This window comes from Protopterus annectens, chromosome 10.part0 (genome assembly GCF_019279795.1).
Source record: "Protopterus annectens isolate FY-2018-M chromosome 10.part0, PAN1.0, whole genome shotgun sequence".
Classification (NCBI taxonomy): Eukaryota; Metazoa; Chordata; order Ceratodontiformes; family Protopteridae; genus Protopterus; species Protopterus annectens.
Window position 1 is genome coordinate 896,364,964 of NC_056744.1, and position 18,925 is coordinate 896,383,888.

The 18,925-nt window shown below is 39.4% G+C and overlaps 1 protein-coding gene across 1 annotated transcript in view; it reads right to left on the reverse strand.

Moving 5' to 3' along the window:
* The window catches only part of ARHGAP29 (Rho GTPase activating protein 29), a 1,010,462-nt gene that overhangs the window by 531,271 nt on the left and 460,266 nt on the right, over nucleotides 1–18,925 (reverse strand). The gene's annotated exons all lie outside the window — the stretch shown is intronic.

Genomic DNA, 18,925 nt, shown 5'->3' on the forward strand with positions numbered 1-18,925 from the left:
ATTAAAGCATAATAATTGGAACATTTCAGGAATATCGTCCCCAGACTCTTGAAACAATCTTGCTTTATTCCCTTCCATGCAGGTGGCAAATCCCCTGAATTAGCAACTGCAGACCTACATCCACTGTGTCCCCTTTATCCAAATACCTGAAAATGTGTTTGCCTAGAATTGTAAACTACCTATCAGAGAAAGGGTAAGTGACTTTCCACAACAGAGAATGAATTTAACCCAAGTCGTAGCACAGAATCTGTCATTAAGCTATAATCATGAAAACAAAAACAAGGCAAAATTGTTTTATCCCTAGTTTTAGATCTATCCAAAGCATTATATACAGTTTCATATTCCATGCTTTTACTTAAGACTCTAATATCTGCAGCCTCTTCAAACAGCTCAAACTGACATGCAACATTGCTTTACAAACACTGGCCTGTACAATCTAAGCTACTACTAAATTCAGATAATGTTAGTGACATTTTCACCTCCAACCTAATCAGAATAAAACAACTGAAATTATATTAAAGGTTAACACTAAAACTGATCTAAAACAACATTTAAAACTACTATGTTAATTTGTTTTAATTATGCACTCATTCTTTTATTTATTTTGGGTGGCTAACCAGGTGAGTGAGTTGGTCTAAGGACGGTTTTCAGTCATGACTTGAGTCGTCATGGCAATGACATTACATGAAACAGCATAGTACTTTAGTCCACAGAGACATAGAAAGTAAAATGGTGTAAATGTACCAGTACCACTGAGGTTAAGGCAATTAGATCAGTATGCCACAGAACATATCACAGGGTAAAGTAGAATGATGCATGTGCACAGCAATGTTGTGCAGTGCCACAAACAAAGCAGATCGTTATAGAATTGTGCAGACATCTGAAAAGCAGAGAACAAGATTACTGGGTGACTACAGAAGGAGGAAAATGAAAGGGGCATCATCAGACAAATGCTTGAATTGTTGAAACTCAGAGTGCCAAAACCCAGAATGTGGACAATGAATGACCAAAAATCTGGACTTAATACTAAGTCAAAGACTGGACAAAAACAGAATGTTCTGTGAAAAGGCAAAAGCATGGCTTCCCACATTGAGGGGTGAAATGGGACTTGGACCCCTGCACAAAAAAAAAAAAAAACGATTAAATGAGAAAAGAAATGTTCATTCAATATTTGCACTTCTATATTTTCAGTCTTTTTTACTTCACCATTTCGGGACTCAACATTGCAACTCCCAAAAATTCAACAGGGATCTGACATACTAACTTACATCACCAAAGCAGGTGCACATGAAATGTTTTGTTAAGTGATCTTTTCAGTTGTTTAAGTAAAATAGAAAAGGTAGTTAAGATGCAAACCCTAGCATGAAGTATGTTCCAGTATGAATATACAGCTTTGGAAAAAGCCTAATGGAGGGTCTGATCAATCGAATACTTTCAAGATTTTATAGGGAGTAGTTAGTATGGTCGATCTGACATTTGCAGCTCAGTGGTAGTCATAATGAATCATCACATGAAAATACGTTAAATTAATAAAAATGTTCTTAAAGAAAAGAATGACCCATCCTAGCTTCATAGATATTCCAAGGCTACCGAGTCTTATGACTATTTACATTATGCCAATACAAACCTTCAGGCTGTACCTTCTTACTCCAGCAGGGCCATACCAGTCAACCCCACAGTAAATTTGTGAAAACCCTTCCAGTCCTCCAGGTCCTGCTTAACATGCAGCAGGATGTTTACTCCAGGGATAAGTAGATACTGAGTTACAAACCTATCCCTCTGCAATGTTTTACTTATCTGTTGAAGATTCAGGTCACTGGTTCCAACATTAGTGGAATCACTAGACTCAAAGATGCAACAGATTTAGGTTAACCATGTCTTTAATGGCACAGTAAGAGAGAGCTCTCCTCTCAAAAACTTATATGACCCAGAATAACCTTTCTTGATAGCTCTGGGACTTTAGGCCTGTGATCTTTTTGATTAAGACCCATTGGGACCTTTCTGATTGTTTGATATGCTTAGTGAGATGTACCCTGAAGGAAATAGTGTACTCAATAACTGGGCTGATCAATGCTAAGTATAAGGGAGTGATTACCTCTTTAGATCTTAATGATATTCCATTGAAAATTAGTTGGGCTAAATAAAATAATTTCCTAACAACCACGGTTACACGATGGCCAAAAGAAAGGGAATTATTGACCCAAGCTCAATGGTCCCAGACTACATTTTCATTTTGTAGTAGTGTGTTTTCTACATGTTATGATGAGGGGAGAAATTGTCTACCAAAAGTGACAATACTTCATATTTTACCATTTAGTTCAAGTCCATTATTAGTACATCAAGAAATTAATAGGGAGACTTCATTATGAAAGATTTGGGAGTCAGATGGTGATTTGGCAACAACCTTCAGTTTAAAACCATCTACAAATGTTGTTAGCCAGAGGTTTTGGTTTTCTGCTTGGTGATCTGAGAAGTAAAGACTAAAAGGAGAACTCACAGAACAGAGCCCTGAAGAACACCGTAGATCACTTTTATACTTTCTGATGAGGTATCTGCAACGTGCAATGAATGGGTTCTGTCTTTTAGGCAATTTGCTATCGATTTTGTTACACATCTACACATCAGGTGATTTTAAAAGCATTTAGCTTCTGTATGATGCCAGCATGGTGAATGGTGTTGAAGGCCTTGGCCAGGTCAAGACATACTGTGTTTACTGAATGGCTGCTATCTGTAGCCTCCATAACCTTTTCAAAGAAGTTTACCAGATTCAGTTGATAGGATCTACCCTTCACAAAACCGAACTGTTGTGGGGCAAGTCTAATAACAATCATGACATTGTAGTTTATGATGTCAGTAATATTCACTGACTCTGCTTGACAGAGGATCAGTTAATTAATCAATGGGGCGGCGAAAGCAGACACACTCTGGCTAGGCCTATGCCTAGTACCTACCTACCTAATACATTCCATAATTCTGCAGATTAGGCTGGTAAGACTGATCAGTCTATAATTATCTGGGTTGATTGATCGTAAGGCCACACTATGGAGGGGCATCATCACTGCAGTGCTCCACTCAGTAGCTAAACTTAGCTTAAACATTTTAAGGAGTGGGTCTGCTTGGGCATGTCTAATACTAGTAATTATGCAACCAGGTATACTGTCAGGTCCCATGCAGAAAGCAGGTTTGCCCTCAGTTAGCACTTTAAGTAAATAATCTTTGGAAATAATTGAGGGAGTATAAGGGCCTGTACTTCAGGGATAAAACTGTCACTAAATTTGTTTGCAAGGATACTGGCAATGTTTTTGGCTCAGAACAGGAGACCTCATTATAAATATATCCACAGTAATGTAGGACATTGTTTCTTACTTTTCTAACATAGCTAAAGAAGGAGTTCTAGTTATCCTTGGCTTCACAGATCAGCTTAAGTTCATGAGCTCCTTCAGCAGACCTATCATTTTTCAGTTTTGTATGCAATTCTTTTAATATTTTCTTAATGAAGAGGAGTTTGGGGCGTTCTTCTTTCGTTGTAAATTTTACTTATGGTGACGGACCATCAGGATGTTTTACTTTTGTATTTTCCATGTTACTCATTTCTGGTAGGAAATGCTAGCTGTATGGATTTTTCTAAATGGATACAAAATTCCTTAGTTAATCTTTCTTCATCAAAATGATGTGGTTATAAAAGTAGGTTAAGGTCAGCAAATTTGTAGTCTTTCAGATTCAGAAGAAACTGCTGTGGGTGTTTTTTGGAGTTTAAAGGAGAACGTTACAACTTTGTGGTTAGACTTCACAGGAGAAGGAGATAACATAAAAGTAGTGTAAGCGATGTCCATATTTGTAAGAATCAGAGAAAGAATGCAGTGGCCACAATAACAGAACAGTGATGATCCAGAGGGAAGCAGAATGCAAGAAAATGCCACTGTTGCTGGTGAGTCTTGATGCAGAGAAAGCATTTGGCAGAGTAAGCTGGGACTTCATGAGCATGGCAATGGAAGTAGTTGCTTAACCAGATTAAGATTGATTAGGAGTACATATTAGGAATCAGAGGGGGAAAATTAAAGTGGGTGGGGTCCTCCCTAGAGGAACCAGGCAGGGGTGCCCACTTTCCCCTTTGTTTGCATTATATTTTGAACCATTGGCAAAGAAAATAAGGGACTCAGAAATTAAAGGATATAATTGGTATGGTAGTCATACCTCTCAACCTTTTACTGTAAGAAATCTGGACAAAGCCACAAGTAATGTGGAGACAAAAGCCCAAAAATAGGGACACTTTTCAGATATTGCTCTTACACACTTACAAAGTTGATGGAATAACAGGGTTTGCATTAGCATACATTTTCTGAAGGATATGAAGTCTGAAACTCAAATGTCTGCCATTATTTTCTGAATTCAGTCCTCAATAATTTGCCAGTGATTTTCCAGAAAACCACAATTTTATGAGAAACAGACCAAAAATATGAGGAAAAATCTGAACATTCTGCAGTAATCTGGACAGTTGAGAGGTATGATGGTACTTAAGAAAAACTGGCCCTATATGCAGACATTATTTTGTACCTGACAAAACCAGACAGGGACATCACAGTGTTGTGGAACATTTTAAGATGGTTTCAAATCTTCTTGGGCTACAAAATTAATGAAGCTAAAACAAAGGCAATAGCTGTATATTATGTACCCACACATGAATTGGTCCAGCAATATCCATATTTATGGGAACATGATAAAATGCAGTATTTAGGAATATGGATTAAAAATGACTCCATTGTAACAGCTAAGGACACGTGGAAGGAAAAACTGAGAAACTGGAAGCTTTGTTATATGAATATGGATAGTCAGATACAAGCAGTTAAAATGTTTTCAGTTCCTTTAGTTTTATACACAGGTCAGGCATATTTTTGTCAACCAGAGAAGTTGTGGATAGCAATTTAAAAAGAGCTGATGGATTTTATCTGGGAGGGGAAGAAGGCAAGAGTCAAGTGGGATAATCTGATTCTTACAACAAACAAGGTGGACTAGGATTACCCAATTTGAAGGGGTATTTGACAGCAACACAGTTAAATCTCTTACACACAGGACAAGCAGAAAACTATAATTCATAGTGGAAAGGGACAATTGTGATATAGGGGAGAAGCTCAAGAAACAAGGAGAGTGTGACACTAATCCTACAGAATGTTACATTCATAAAGTATCAGAAAGTATTTTAAGTACTAAGCCAGCACAGGAATGGAGAAAAGAGATTCTACTGTTTGGGATGACTGCAATTAGGGATGAGACAATAGGCAAGAGGGGGCTGGTATTTATTGCAGAAAACTGGCAAAGGATTCAAGGTACTGGGAAAAGTTAACTAGTAAGGGAAAGGTAACAGAATGGGAAGATGCCGAGATTTTATTTGGACTTCAGGTTAGAGATGGCCTTCCCTATCAAGGATTGATATCAGAGTATAGGCAAAGGGAAAGAAAATATGGGGGTCCTAAAAAAAAAAGACAAGCACTGGTAGAATTTTTAATTTTTAATAGAATCGAGAATAAAAGCTGTCGTTAGAAAAGGAATAATTAGTAGAGCATATAAAATATTGCAGGAGAACTATAAGAATCAATCAGAGGAGCTTAGAAAGGATTGGGAAGAGAGAATGAATAAGCAACTAACAAAGAGACAATGGGGGAATACATGTATATCTCCCAAATATGCAACAAAGTCTAGAAGATTTAGGATCTTTGCTTGGAAGTGTTTACACGGGTATTTTTATACCCAAAGTAGACTCCATAGAACTTTTCCTTAAGTAGACAGCAAATGCTGGAGGCGTGATGGGGAAGAAAGAGGCAACTGGGAACATATTTTCTGGGAATGTAATGAGTTGGCAGACTTTAAGGATTCCCTGAAGACTCTTCTGTCAGAAATACTGAGTGAGCAAACTGGTGTAATTAAGAAAATGATTTTTTGAGCTATGATACAGAATCAGAATTGTCTAGACATAGTAAGGTCTTGCTGAGTCCAGTTATGGTGGCTTCCAAAAAAGGCAATTACTAGAAAATGGAAATCAAAGTTTAAACCAACTTTACTAGCAGCAGTGAATATAGTAAGAGATAAAGCAACTGGAATTGGATTTTTTAAAAAAGGGGAGGGGCAAACTACATAGGAACAAATAGGAATTGTAGGAAGAGTACATGCAGAGGAGGAACAAGGTTTAAAAGAAGGCAGGATCTGAATTAACTATGTAATACTTAATTGACAATGACAGGATATATTATAAGAGATGTATAATGTTTGCTACTACAGTTGTCTCAACGAGGTCTGTGATGTGTAATGTTTGCAACGAAAATTGTGTTAACATGGTTTGTTTTTCATTTATACAAATGTAAGATTGCCTATGTCATACATGATAATTTAATAATGATTTTTTTTTGTTTAAAAAAAAAAGAACGCTCTATCCACTACTAGGCTTGTTTACCAACTGCTCAATGGCATTTTTGTTTAAAAGATCTAAGAATTTTGGGTATAATGTACACTGGAGGAATAGTGTCACAGTTTGTTGAAAACTTTAAGTCAGCCAAATAAACGAGTTTTTGTTAATTGCGAGTTTATTTAGAATACTTAAGAATCTTACATGGTCACCACTACACAAAGAAGGTGTTATATAAAAAATTAGTAACTGATAATTTAATCCTGTCTGAGGTGATCTGCAGTTCCAGAAGTTCAGTTTTTTGGGTCCCTAAGGCTCTGCCTAGAGGTAACATGTTCCTTGACAAATTTGGAGACTCCACCATAGTTGTCATCAGGCCTGGAGACATGAAAAGTGCAAATCCAAGGTATAGAGGAAGTGGTATCATTATATTGAAACAAAGTCTCAGAAACTAGACAGACATGGATGCTTTCTAAATGCAGGGGAACAAACCCCCACCCCACCCCCAACCCATTGTAGAAGGAAGTAGTAGTCCACAAAAACTAACAGTCCAAAAATGAGGCAAAAAGATGACAGAGTGGACTACTGACAATAAGGAAGAAAATATATACTGTTACTATTATGCAAGAAACCCAGAATTTCCAGACAGAAAACATTCAAAAAGATTAAGAGTGAAACATACATGCACAAGAAAAACTGTCAAGCTTCAAATGCAGATTTGCATTCTTTAATAGAACAAATCTATGAAAAATGTAGAACAGACACAGAAACTTTGGGCCACCTAGTAAAAGAAGTGACAGAGGAAGTGTGAAAATACAAAGAGCAAAACCCAGAGATTTTTGAGAGGTATAAAAAAACAAATATGGACTTGGGAAAGAAAGAGAGATCCAATATGGTGTAATGTTTATGCAAAAGAGAAAGCCAAACTAATCAATACAAAAATAATGCAGCTGCAAAGTTATTTAAAGAGAAATACAGGCACTCAGACATGGAATATTCCACAATACAAAAATTAAGAACTCAAAGGTCGAACATAGAACAGAAGACTAGTAAGGTAGAAGTTAAACAAATAGAAACCAAAGTTATGGAACTGCTGTGAAGGGAAAGATTTAGTCTAATTCAGGGTAAGTCACAGGATGATGGAACAAGGAGTCCTTAAACTGAGGAGAAATAGGTGAAGAGGGAGACATCTGAAGAAGAAATATGGACATGAAAAAGAAAAGATTTGATATGGTGCAAAATTTATGCAAAGGAGAAAGCAAAACTAGTCTATACAAAAAAAGCAGCACCAGAGATATTTGAAGAGAAATCAAGGTAAAGGTACCTGGATATGGAAAATTTCACTATACAAAAAATAAGACAACAAGGGAGAAAAGAAGATTAGAAATTTGAGAAGTTAAAGAACAAGAATCTGAAGTTATGAACTACTTGTGAAGTGAAGGATTTAGTGAAGACAATTCATCTTGGGTAATGTCACAACACATTGGAACAATGAGTCCTCAAATTAAGGAGAAATAATTGGAACAGGAAGAATCTGATCACTTGCCGCATGAGGATGCTATGGAGCCTTCAGTAGGAAACCAGTACAAAAGTTCAACTGGAGTTACACAGCAAGGGAAGTATCAGAAAACAGTGGCAACTCTGATGCAGGCAATGTGGAGTGAACACTCAATGTATTCCCATATGAAGGGACAATTGATGACTCAGTATGCAGCTGAAGAGGATATGTCACACAAAGTCATTTCTGGAACTTTCTGAAGACTTTATTTTATTTATTTATTTAACATTTGTTTACTGGGAAAGTACAACTTGGAACGGAGCCAATTTTCAGCAGAGGCCTGGGGAGAAACACTCCAGACATATGTCTGAAGACTGTCCACAGGAAACACAGAACAAAGAATGGTCTCCCAGTTTAGAAGAAAATTATCTAAAGGAAGAGTTGCTTGACTTAACAGAGATAAACAGACATATTAGAAATCAACAGAAACAAACATAGAGCAACAAACACTTAAGGTCACATGTAAAACTTAAACTGCAATGCAAAAAATAAATATGCCCAGACCACCAAGCTGAAAGCTAAAACGAACTTTAATAAAACTACTGGGTAAAATCAACAGAACAATTAAAAAGTGCTTTTGGGATATATTCCCTTCTTCGGATACCACATAGAATAAAACCATGATTATTTAAACAGTAAGGAGCCAATTACACATCGATACTGAGTTCTGCCCCTTTAAAACAGGTTTTATGGGAAGAATCCCATTCAGACCTAGGATTCTCTCAGCTCTAAACTCACTTATCCATCTTGTTTCATTGAGTTCTGTTAAATTTACTAAGTCCCTACCCCAAAGACTAACTTTTATGACCAGGTCTATATCAGAATATTGACATGTCAAAATGTCGAAGCACCTTTATTCGACACGAAAATGTTGAACGCTGAGTTTATTGAATGGCCAAAACACAGATTTCCTTCCAAGGGAAAGAAATCAGAAGGCCAACAGACAACACAACATGAAAGCTACCCCCCACACACACCTCTAACTAAATATTCTAACTCTGAGACTGCACTACAGTCCGGGAAAGAGCAGGTGTACAAAATGGCCAACCACTTTCTTTCCCTTAGAAAGAAATCAATGTTTTGGCCATTCGACAAACTCAGCATTCAACATTTTCATTGTCAAATAAAGGTGCTTCAACATTTTCAACTGTCGCTAATCCTTAGGGTCCCTTTATGACTTGCAGAACCAAAAAAACTAAAAGTATGTCCCGTATTGTCCTTAATGTGTTGATACAATTCATTGTGGACATTTTGTGAACGTATTGCTGACAAATGTTGTAATATTCTTCTTTTAGTCAACAATTTGTTTTATCTATTTAAAATTAATTGCAGTCATTACACTTTGTTAAATATATAACATTTTTAGTTTGACAGTCTGCATAATGCCAAAACGAATAGCTCTTGCCAGTTGTAGGGTGAATAAACACATTATGTTTCATTATCATAGGACAAGCATTACAATGTCTATAGGCAAAGGTTACATGTCTTGTAAAATTAAAATTATTATTCAAACCAAGGTCTCTCTCAATGCACAACATGTCTTTAAGATTCTTATTACACTTAAACGTAAAAGAAGGTCTAGTTCCTACTACATTTCTAAGTTTATCATCTGTGAGCAGAACCTTCCAATTTCTTCTTATGATACTACATACCCCCCACCTATATCGTTACTATATTTTAAAATAACACATGGTTTACTATTACTATTGTCCCTTTTCCGACTGTCCATCAGATCAGATACTCCTTTATCAGAGTACCAAGGGATCGCCCTGGTAGGTCTATCCAACTTGCTGGCGCCAGTCACTTGTTCAGCACTACCTTCTCTATAGACCCTGGTCTTAAAACATGTAGCCAAACACTCAATTTCATTGCAAACACTGAATCTTCAATACATAATCTTGATGCCCTACATGTCTTTCCTTTCATGATGTTATGAAAGACATGCCTGGGGTGCATGCTGTCATAAGAGAGAAGACTTTTCTTCCAATAGGCTTTTCTAAACACAGAGGTTTGTATAACATTGCCGTGGCCCTTCTTCAATCTCACTTCCAAAAAATCTATCTCATCACCTGATGAAGATGCACAAAACCTTAAGTCTGTGGTAAATTCAAGATAACTAATAAACATGCATTTGTTTATCTGATGTGATGGGCAATCGGAAAAGGGACAACAGTAATATTAAACCACGTGTTATTTTAAAAATATAGTAATGATGTAGGGGGTTATGTAATATCATAAGAAGAAACTGGAAGATTCTGCTCACACATAATAAACTTACAAATGTAGTAGGAACCAGACCTTCTTTTACTTTTAAACGTAACAAGAATCTGAAAGATATGTGCATTGAAAGAGACCTTGGTTTGAATAATTTTAATTTTACAAGACATGGAACCTTTGCCTGTAGACATTGTAAGGTTTGTCCTATGATAAAGAAACAATGTGTTTATTCACCCCACAACTGGCAAGCGCTATATGTTTAGGCATTATGCAGACGGTCAAACTAAAAATGTGATGTATTTAGCCAAGTGTAATGACTGCAATTCATTTTAAATAGGTAAAACAAATTATTGACTAAAAGCAGAATATTACAACATTTGTCAGCCATACGTTCACAAAATGTCCACAATGCATTGTATCAACACATTAAGGACAACACAGGACATACTTTTGTTTTTTTGGTTCTGCAGGTCATAAAAGCTAGTCTTAGGGGTGGGGACTTAGTAAATTTAACAGAACTCAATGAAGCAAGATGGATAATTGAGTTTAGATTGGATAGAATCCCAGGTCTGAATGGGATTCTTCCCATAATACCTGTTTTAAATGGGTGGGGACCTCGATACTAATGTGTTATTGGTTCTTTACTGTTTAAATAATCATGGTTTTATTCTATGTGATATCTGAATATGGGAACATATCCCAAAAGTGCTTATTTACTGTTCAGTTGATTTTACCCAGTTGTTATATTAAAGCTCATTTTAGCTTTCAGCATGGTGATGTATGTATTTTTTGCATTGCAGATTAAAAAATAATGAAAGAAATAGATTACAGAAAGAAAACAAGATCCAAAATGTTAGAAAAATGATAAAACAGATGAACGCAATAATCAAGACTGTTATAAATGCATGTGATATAACAGAAGTAAATATCAATCACTATTATGCAGCTAAACACACAAGTCTTATCAAAAAAAATACAGAGCAATAAGACAAAGAAAGGGAAGAAATAAAGTGCCATTGTGGAAGCATTGAAAAGAGAAAACTATAAACCAATAAAGACAAGAAGTGTTACTGTTGGAAGAATATAGAAGAGGGACCAGATCAACACAAATACTTAGACAGACAAGATAAAAGCAATGCACAGCATTAGAAAGTACAGTTGTGTACACTTACCATAAATGTAGATGTATTTACTGTTGCAGTCATCACCTGTGGGTTATCCCTGCTGTGGTAGCCAGCATGAATACCACAGTCAATGTTTTTCTGTGTCAGCTGCTGTAGTTTGCTGACTGACGTCAGGTCATCAGTGCTATAAAGCAAGGCAGCCAATGCCATTACATCAGTTTTTCTTGCCCTAACCAGTCAGAAGCCCAAGTAAATATGGTAAAGTGGTCCTGGTGGCTATCAGAAGCTTATGTCTCCCTAAAGAAAGAAGATATAAGGGGGAAAGAAACCAGGACTGCAACAGTGAATACACTCGAACATCTACATTTATGTTAAGTGTACACAACTGTACTGTGTTCTTCATGTTTCACTGTTGCAGTCATCACCTGTGCAAGGATTCCCAAAGCTGAGGTGAGGGGTGGAAGGATTAGTAAGAGACCTACGAATGGGTCAGCATGCCCTGCAGAAATGCAAAGGCAAACACTGCCCTAGCCTTAGAAAATAGAGGTGGGTGGTAATGCTTGGTAAGGGTATGGAAAGGAGTCCACATGGCAGCTTTCAAGATGTCCCTGGTGGTCCAGATAGTATGGTCCAGATAGTATCAGAGCTGTATAAGCATGTCTAGTGAGGGCAGAATTCTTTCACCCATGTTTTAGGGGTTAGGAAAGAAGGTGGGTAGATGTATGGCCTGGATAAGAGTCACATTAGATAATACCTTGGGCATAAAGGAAGGATTAATCCTCAGGGAGACCCTGTCTGCATGAAAAATGATGAAGGGCTCAATGGCCATCAGTGCCTGAAGTTTTGAAATCCTTCTGTCTGAGGTGATAGCTGGGAGAAAAGTAGTCTTCCAGGAGAGGTATCTTAGTTCTGCTGAAGCAGCAGGTTCGAAGGGTGGTAACGTTAGTTTTTCCAAAACATAATTCAGGTCCCATGCTGGTGAGGGCGGCCTTCTAGGAGGTCTGATATTAGTAGCCCCTCTGAGGCTGATCTGTATCAAAATGAGCTGAAATGGCTGAGGCATGGATTTTAATAGAAGAGAGAGAGGCCACTATTAAGTAGCTCCGCTAGGTAGTCCAGGATAAGAGGGATGGAAGGTTGTGAGGTATTGTCCCCCCTGGACTGGTTCCAGGAGCAGAATCTTTTCCATTTGCCTGTGTAACATTTTCTGGTGCTTGGCCTTCTGGCCACTATGATAATGTCTAGGACCCGTTTGCCTAACAGGGGCCCCTTGTTTGCCTTTAGAGTATTAGCCATGCTGATAGTTTGAGAGTCTGCAAGTCTGGGTGCAGCATCCCCCCTCCCACCGGAGTCGAGAGGTCCGAGATGAGGGGAAGCTGCAATGTCAGGCTGCGCAGTAAGGGGTACCAATGTAGTCTGGGCCAATATGGAGCAATGAGGATGGCCATTGGTCTCTCCTCCCTTATTTTGATCAGTACCTTGGGAATAAGAGGCAGATGAGGGAATGTGTACACAAAGAGGGAGTTACAGGGGAAGGTTAGGGCATCCACCTTCCACGCTAGGTGGTGATACTCCCTGGTACAGAATTTTTCAGCTGATGGTTGAGATGCAAAGCAAAGAGATCCACCTCTAGAGTCCCCCACTCCTGAGTGATTTGTAAAAAGATTTTTCTGTGGAGCTGCCATTCGTGGGGGTCCAGTAAGTTTCTGCTTAAGTGGTCTGCCAGGGTGTTGTTGATCCCTGGTAGGTATTGGACTATTAGGTGTAATACCATGGAAGAGGCTATCAGCCAGAGGTTCATAGCTAGCCTGCAAAGCAGGTAAGATTGGGTCCCCCTCTGTTTGCTGATGTATCACATTACTGTGGTGTTGTCCGTTTTGATAAGGAGAACCCCTGGCTTGAGATAGGGTTTGAAGGATGTCAGAGCCTTTTGTACTGCCATAATTTCCTTCTGGTTGAAGTGTAAGGGAAGGTGCTGGGCATCCCAAAGACTTTGGGTGCACCTGCCTTCTAGGTGAGTGCCCCAAGCAATGTCTGAGGCTTCGGTGGTAATGGTCTGCCCGGTTGGCGGAGGGTGAAGGAAAAACCCTTGTTCTTGGCACAGGCCCCTGCCCACCAGAGAAACTCAGCCATTATACAGGGGATCAGAGGGAGAGAGGTCTTTAGAGGTTGAGTGTGCTGACACCAAAGGTTCTTTAGATACCACTGAAGTTTTCTCATGTGAATCCTGGCCAGAGGAATTTGAAGGATGCAAGATGCCATGTACCCTAAGGCTTGCAGGAACTTCCTCGCAGTGAGGTGACTTCTGGAAGCCAGCTGGGTAAAGTAGAGAGGCAGGACGCTCTACTTTTCTGGGGATAGGAAGGCCATTTGGGATGCTGTGTCCAGCAGTGATCCCAAGAAAATGATCTTCCTGGAGAGTGTTTGCTTTGATTTCTTCTCATTGATGGTGTACCCTAAGGAGGTTTGGGGGGTTTTGACAAAGAGTAGGTCCTTGAGTAGCCTTTCTTTGCACTCTGCCTGAATGAAGCAGTCATCTAGATAAGGGTAAATCTGTACATTTTTCCTGTCTGCAAAAGGCTATGGCCGGGGCTTAGCATTTGGTGAATACCCTGGGAGCAGTAGATAAGCCAAAAGGTAGCTCAGAGAACTGAAAGTGTTGTGAGCCTGCTCTGAAGCAAAGGAATTTCCTGCAGGATTCCCTTATTGGGATGTGGAGGTAGGCATCTTTTAGGTTTAGGGTAACTAACCAGGCATTTTTTGTCAGCATAGGCAGCAGCTGCTGCAAAGTTAGCATTTTGAATTTGGGGACCACCAGGGAGGTGTTCAAAATGGATAGATCCAGAATGGGATGCAAAGTGCCCTCTTTTCTGGGAACAAGGAATAGTCTGGAATAAAAGGTTTTGCCTGTTTGATCTGAGGGGACAGGTTCTACTGCCCCTTGGGATATGAGAGTATGGACCTGTTTCAATGCCTCTGCCCACTGATTTGGAGGTAAGTCTGGGTACCCTCTTGAAATTGGCAGTTTCTTGAAAGAGAATTTGTATCCCTGAAAAATTATCTTTAAGACCCATTGGTCCTTTGTTACAGAAAGCCAATTTTATTTGCAGAGGGAGAGCCTTCCTCCTAGTTTTTGGTGAGTGAAAAGAGGGCAGACGGGGGAGAGGGAGTCATTGAGAGTTTTTTCCATAGAGGGAAGGCTTAGAACGCCCTGCCTTTGGAGGGGAAGTGGTCCACTGTTTGGTTCTCTGCTATCCTTGGGATAGGAGTCTGGGTGGTATGTCCCTGTGGGGTTTACCTTGCCCCTGTCTGCTAGGTGCAGGAAAGGACCAGTGTGCTTTGAGGGAAAATTCCTGCTGAGCCTAGCAGGATGTACCTAAAAGAAATCTTTTACTGTTTGCTTAGATTTTGCTTTGTCTTCCATCTTTTTAAGCACCTCTTCTGCTTTTACTCCAAACAAGCGGTCCTTATCCATGGGTGCATCAATTAATTTAGACTTGACATGATCAGGGAGAGATTGTTCCTTCAACCATGCATGTCTCCTAATGACAGATCCTGACACTGCTGCCCTGCTTGAGGCTTCTAGGACATCATATCCACAGTGTAATGAGTGGTTGGCCACTTGACAAGTAGAATGTAGTAATTCTGCTAACTCTTTCGAATTGGCGCAGTCAGGAAAGGTTGAAATCTTTTGCTTTAATAGTTCCAAAGTGTGTTGTTGATATTTTAACATGTGGAATGGACAGTTTGAGTGCTCTGATAGCAAAGGTTGCAGAGGTGTATACTTTTTCACCCCATCTGTCCAGAGCTCTGGAATCCTTGTCAGAAGGAAAAGGTTTATTTGCAGAATTAGCCTTAGCTCTTTTTGGTCCCAGTGTAATGAGCTCTGAGTCTGTAACAGAATTTCTGTACAGGTATTTGTGAAAATCCAGTACTCTGTAATACCCATCAGGTTTACTGGGAGCAGGTGGGAGGGTGTCAAGAGCTAAGTTGGATTCATGGAAGACATCATCTCTAAGATAGGGGGGATGGCCATGGGCCTGTGCTGGGGCAGGTCTAGAAACTCTCTTAGTCTTTTCTTAGACTGAGGGAAGTCCTGGGATTCCCAGTGGAAATGTTCCCTGAGGGTGTGATGGGTTCCCCAAAGGAAAGATCTTTTTGGTGAGGAGACAGAAGGAAAGGATTCCTCTGCATCTGAATCCTCATAAGCAGTTAAGAGGTTGTTGTTCCTCTTAAAAATCTGAATAATCAGATTCCTCAGAATCCTGTTCTGTCAGTATTTCAGGAGAAGGGTCTCTTTTCCTTTTAGAAGTTGTGGCCTGACTACCCCTGATAAGGGAGATGAGATCCTCCACCATTTTAAGCATTCGGGTTTGGGGTGGTGGAGCAGGAGTAAGATGGAGGCTAGAGGTAGATTTCCTAGAAGTGGCCTTGCTTCTAGGCCTAAGAGTATCCATTAGTCTGAGAGAAACGGTAGTGGGATGTGAAGACATCAGTTTTTGTCTAGATTCAGTAGTGCGAAAAGCCTCTTTGGAAGCTGTTGCCTGCATCGCGGCTTTGGACCCAACCGAGGCAGAGCCAACCAAAGGCTTGGAAGACGAAGAAGGTTTCTGTGGCATACTGGACAATGATAGGGTCTTGGTAGAGGCCTGCGAAGGTATCGTATCAGGCATCAGGGGCTGTGACGGTGCCTCACTGAATTCTGGAGAACTGACTACCTGCTTAGTAGCAGAGAAATAGGAAGGCTTAGCCTTGTGTGGTCTGTCTCTATCTTTACTTTTTTTGGAATGTCTACGGATTGTTGGCTGATGGATGCCATTTCAGAATGTGAAGACGGAAGACGAAAATACCTGGCTACAATAAGAGCTCTACAACAAATGGCTCTTGCGTTAAAGAGGGCACAGAACTGGCAACGGGGGATATTGTGGTCTGGGCCTAAACAAGAGACTCAGTATGAATGGAAGTTTTGGTGTGGGATCAGGTTTCCACAAGCGAGACAATTGTTAACTTTTTCGGACATCGATTAGTGCAAGAAAAAAGGATCTCCAATGGGGTACCTAGCTTTAGACATTTTCAGCTGTAATTCAAACTCTGGTAGAGACCAACGGCCACTTGCGAACTGCTTCTTCTACGGGCTCCACAGCAAGAAAGACTGATGTAATGGTGTCGGCTGCCTTGCTTTATAGCACTGATGACCCGATGTCAGTCAGCAAGTGACAGCAGCTGATGCAGAAAAACAATGACTCTATTTGGGCCAGGCGAGGACTACCACAGCAGGGATAACCCACAGGTGATGACTGCAACAGTGAAACACGAAGAACATCAGAACAGGATCTATCATACACTACTTCAAATAATAAAGATATCAGCACAGGCAGATAAGATAAACATAAAGGAAAAGTACATATAAGTAATCCAGTTGATGACCCAAAAAATGTTTTACAGAGAACTAGAAAACAAAAGCAAAAGGAATAAAAACACTGCAAAAAAGAAGAAATAGACATATTATGGAAAAATACTGATGAAGAAACAAAGATGCTGAATGGACAGAAAAAGAAAAAGTAAGGCGTTTAAATGTACATGATATGAAATGTGATGACGTTAACAGTCAGAGAAATTGAAAAAAAAAAAATCAAGAAAACTCCTAAATGGAAGACTCAAGGCCCAGATGCAATATCTGACTTTTGGCTAAAAGTATTAACATCTTTACAAAGAGATTTAGCCCTGAGTAGGGTTGCTACCTTTCGTCATGGCTAAAACCGGAGTAAAGCCATACCCCTAGCGTCACCAGTAACCCTGCCCATCCCATCCCTCTCCCGCCTACATCCCGCTCATTTTGTGATGTCACAGTGACATCACCCAGCAGGGAATGTCCTCTTTTTTTCTGCTCCTGCTGCCTGCTTTCGGCTGATTTACTATGCTTTTCTGTAAAGAAAGCATAATAAATCAGCCGATTTACAAACTCTGACAGTCTGTTTCCTTTCTGAAACATAATACCAGAGTTTGTACAGTATTTTCTGGACTACAGGATAAACAGTTTGATTTCCAGATAGTCCGGAAAAAAAACACAGGGTGGCTAATACCTTCTGAAGGTTTGTTAACCTCAGTGTACAAGCTAACTAGTTTTCCCATCATATGGTCTCATTTTTCCAAGCTACCACGGAGTTGTGGATTGCTTCTAAATCCTTTTCTACAATTACCATCTCACTTGAACTTATAATAAAATACATTTGTGGAATTTGACTGCAGAACACTTGCATTAAGCTGATGTCACGTCCACGGTCACTAGTGCCTCCCCACTTCCTAGTTTTACTGTATTGTGAGATGCTTTGAATGTTTTCTTTGAAGAGCCTTTACCCCTCACAGAGATACTCATCTGTACTTTAAATTCCAACCATATAATTCTTGCCTGCTTTACACAATAAAATTGTAATTAATTGTTGCTTACTTGAAACTTCCATGAAACTGAAATGGAAACACGGTGCATCGGTGACATGAGAAATGCATGCTGTGCTGTGGAGAACTGCTGCTTCAAAACATTTATTTCCTTATTTTCCTCTGAAGCGCTAAGCGCTTGTTTTCTATGACAGTGGCATACTCACAAATTACACTTTTGGAAGTATCTAATTTAAAGGTGCAGCTTCAGAAGCTTGTGATTAGGTTGCTTACAAGTTGTATTTCAGTAGAAAGAATCACAGTAACTCTGTCGCCGTTAAGTTTCAGAGCCATTACTGGTTCCTCAGGTGCACTCAATGAATATTAAATGAAAAACAACGATCCAGTCTGTTAGAGCCATAAACATGTCACTCTTAATATACTGTTTCCAACAACAACCATTCAGTTAGACATGTCTTTATGTAAAATAATATTAAGTAAAGTGAAATGGAATTTAAGGTCAAAAGTCCAGTACAAAGTTTGGAAGTACAATAAAGTATCAGAAGGCATGCCTGCCATAAGTTAATGATTTTGACTCAAACTTGAGCTTTATTACCTTACAACAGAGGCCGCAAGCCCCCCCCAAACCCCACCTCATCATGATTGACAGCATCAACAATCAGAAGCAAGTTAGTTCTGAAGAAAGCAATAGCAGGCCCACGATTTATAACGGTGAAAACAAATTGTGGCAGTGGCGCAAAACCCGGACTTCACGTGTCCGGTTTTGAATGAAATTGGAAATTGGACAATTTGTCAGAAAAACGGACAGTCCGGTCAAAAAATGGACAGCTGGCAACCCTAGCCCTGAGTAAGAACAACTTATACTCTTATCCCAAACAGACACATACCTGGTTAACAAGAAAAATGATAACTCCTCCTTATGAGTGGACCTGTAAGTCATCCTAAAATCTGCAGATCAAGAACATGCCTTCCAACGATATACAAATTATATACTGGAAATGGTGGAGAGTTCAGGGTCAATTCGAAGAAAACTCAATCACGGTAATAGAACCAAAGGGTAACAAAACAAAGTCACATGGAGCAAATAATCATTTGTTGCTAAAAAAAGCCATAATGGAGAATTGTAAAAAAGGAGAATAATCTAATGAATGGCATGGATAGAATACAAAAAAGCATTCGACAGTACCCCACATTCATGTATAAAGGAGTGCTTACAAGTACACAACATACATT